Source organism: Otolemur garnettii, unplaced genomic scaffold, assembly GCF_000181295.1.
Source record: "Otolemur garnettii isolate 467f Iridium unplaced genomic scaffold, OtoGar3 scaffold00014, whole genome shotgun sequence".
Classification (NCBI taxonomy): Eukaryota; Metazoa; Chordata; class Mammalia; order Primates; family Galagidae; genus Otolemur; species Otolemur garnettii.
In genome coordinates this window covers 7,039,086-7,042,490 of record NW_003852409.1, presented here as the reverse complement: position 1 = coordinate 7,042,490, position 3,405 = coordinate 7,039,086, and the positions used below count along the sequence as shown (strand labels likewise).

The 3,405-nt window shown below is 42.1% G+C and overlaps 1 pseudogene; it reads left to right on the top strand.

Moving 5' to 3' along the window:
• Positions 1-2,483, top strand: part of LOC100943204 — a 48,888-nt pseudogene extending 46,405 nt beyond the window's left edge.
• Positions 2,484-3,405: the final 922 nt, after the last annotated feature.

Sequence of the window (3,405 nt, the reverse complement as noted above, 5' to 3'; positions counted from 1 at the left end):
GCAGAGTGTTTGCTTTGAGAAAAGTCACCTCATGAGAATCATCAGAATAACATCAAGGAATTTTGTTAAATGTTTAGTCAATGAGTCATCTCTGAATTATTCAGGGGCTGATTATGTAGGTGATGGGCTTTTTCAGATGTCTCTCCCCACCCCTCAGTTTTCCATCTGTTTCTCATAATTGGTCATTTCACCATTCATTAGTCTTCTTACTGAAGGGATGGGAACTATTTTGAAGCATCAAAGTCTTTAAATGGTGCATCTTGTTTGCATCTTAATTGAAATTTCATTTGCTTTTGTCTCTATGGATTCCCCAAATCCATTTCCTAGCATCAAAGACTATTTCAGAGCAGCAATAGTTCTTGAAAATCATTTAATCCAATAGTCCTAGAACATGTTAAATTAGTTGTTACAAGTCACCTCGCTGGAAGGAAGGAAAGAACTGCTTTGAACTCGAACTCTCCTCAAAGTTAATTCCATTCTTTTCTTTGAGGTCACTTTCTAATCTTTACTACATTATATTAACCCTGAAAATTAGCTTTCAAAAGACATTAGGAATTCTGTAGGTCTACCCTACTTGTTGCACAGGCCTACAACACCTTCTTACTAAAGTTTTTATGTATTTTTATTTTATGACACAGACTACCCTGTCTCCCAATCAGGCTTTAAGCCTCTGGGTTCTTCCCTTTCTCTTACATTTGGCTACAGAGTGGTAAGCCAACTTCTTATCTCTTCCTTCTTTGCTGCATTTTAAAATCGTTGTTAATAGTTTGTAGAATAACAACAGACAAAATAAGAAAAGAGAACATAATAGCTACTTAGAAGTAAGTCCTTTTCGATGGTGGTAACCTGAGATTTCCAAACTGGAGTCACTCTCTCCTTTTATTTCTACGTTTGGGACTCCCTGGTGCTTCCTTTTTTCATCATCACTCCAGGATTCATTCAGGAAAGTAATAGATGTGCTTTGACTACCATACAACTTAACATATATTTATCTAGGAAACTAAAGGTTTAAATTCTAAAAAGTGGCAGAAAAAAATAAGGGTATGGCAGCCACAGTGTCATAAATATTTTTCTTTTGAAGCAAAGTGCTGCAAGGTGTGTGTGTACATGCCCACATGTGTATGTGTGTGTTTGTGTGTGTATTTAATATTCAATTTCTCTTTTGCAACCTATATAAAATCAATTACTCTGGGAAAAAAGGAAAAGGTAACTGATTCAAGAAGTTACCTACCAATCTCCCCCGAGTCCTGTCCTCTCCTCTGCCTTCTCAGACATCACGTCCTTCACCACTCACTTCACCACCTTCTCCACCAACTACCTGTCCCCAAGCTCTGTCCAGGCCTGCCAGCAGCACAGCCAGTGTTCATGTAGGCACTGGGAGCTGGGCTCTGGGATCTCTGTGTCCTGCTTCACCAGCTTCCAGGGCGGCTGGGAGTCCCGGGGTCTGGCGGGAATGGGGGGGGGGATGGGCATCCAGACTGAGAGGAGACCATGCAAGAACTGAATGACCCCCTGGTCGCCTGCCTGGACAGAGTGAGGAGCCCGGAGTCTGATAATCAGAGGCTGGAGAGCTAAATCTTGGAACAACTGGAAAAGAAGGGGCTCCAGATCAGAGACTGGGCACATTACTTCAAGACCATCGAGGACCTGAGGGCTGGATATTTGCAAATTCTGTGGAAATGCCCATGGTACTGCAGATTGACAACGCAGGTCTTGCTGCTGATGACTTTAGAGGTGTTCCCACGCCAATCGGTGGAGAGTGACATCCATGGGCTCTGCAAGGTCAGTGATGACACCAAGGTCACTCTGCTGCAGCTGGAGACAGAGCTCAAGGCTCTCAAGGAGGAGCTGCTTGCCATGGTGAAGAACCACGAGGAGGAAGAAAAAGGCCTGCAAGCCCGGATTGCCAGCTCTGGGTTGACCATGGAGGTAGACGCCCCCAAATCCCAGGACCTGAGCAAGATCACGGTGGACATGCAGGTCCATATGTCCCTCAGGCTCCTCACTTCACAGTCTGCTGAGGTCCGAGCTGCTGAGATCATGCTCACAGAGCTGAAACGTACAGTCTGGCCCTTGGAGTTTGACCTGGACTCCATCAGAAATCTAAAGTGCAGCTTAGAGAACAGCCTGAGGGAAGTGGAGACCCGCTGCTCTGTTTAGATGTATCATCTCAATGGGTTCCTGCTGCATTTGGTGTCAGAGCCGGCACAGACCACGCAGAGAGACAGCGCCAGGCCCAGGAGTGGGAGGCGCTGCTGAACTTCAAGGTCAAACTAGAGGCTGAGAGCGCCACCTACCGCCGCCTACTGGAAGACGGAGAGGACTTCGACCTTGGCGGTGCAAGTCCTGGACGGCGGCCATTCCTTGCAACTGTGCAGAAGACCACCGGCGGCAGGATACTGGACAGCAGAGAAGTGTCTGAGACCAACGACACCAAAGTTCTGTGGCATCGAGGCCATAGGCGTAGGGTGTCTTTATACTGATAAAAAGTTCAGAGGTTACTGGATAAAATGTTACCTACGTCATTTCAATAGCGTACAAATATTTTCCAAACAGGAACCTCTTGTCGTTTTCATTACTAATGATTGACACGCAGAACTAGAGAAAAAATACACACGTCAAAATTCACTTGACATCCATTCAACAAACATTAATTGAGATGCTACCATGTTTCATTAATTATTCTAATCATAGTAATGTTATATTTCATTATGTTATTTCCCTTGAGCCTTCTCACTTACCTTTTCACAAAACTAATCAGCCTTATTTTGTAATTCAGCATTTTGCAATCACAATGTCAAAAATGAGAAGACTGCCTTGTATTTTTAAAACCTTTGTCTCTGGACTCTCTGACTTCAAGAAATAATCTATCTCCACCTTGATACAGTATCTATTTTTATTTATTTATTTATTGTTAAATCATAGTTGCGTATATTAATGCAATCATAGGGTACAATGTGCTGGTTTTATATACAATTTGAAATCTTTCCATCAAACTGGTTAACATAGCCTTCATGGCATTTTCTAAGTTATTATGTTATGACAATTTATATTCTACACCTAGTAAATTTCACATGTATGTATAGCTATACATATGTATGTATGTATAGCTTTCATAAGAAAGCTATAAATTGATATCATAGTAAGATTGAGTGCATTGGATACTTTTTCTTCCATCTTGAGATACTCTGCTAAGAAGAATAAGTTCCAGCTCCATCCATGTAAACATGTAAGAGGTAAAGTCTCCACCTTTCTTTAAGGTTGCATAATATTCCATGGTGTACATATACCACAATTTATTGATCCATTCATGGGTTGATGGGTACTTGGGCTTCTTCCATGACTTAGCAGTAAAGTTGGTTTCTACATTTTTGTTAACATTTTCTTCCAAAGAATGTTACTGTC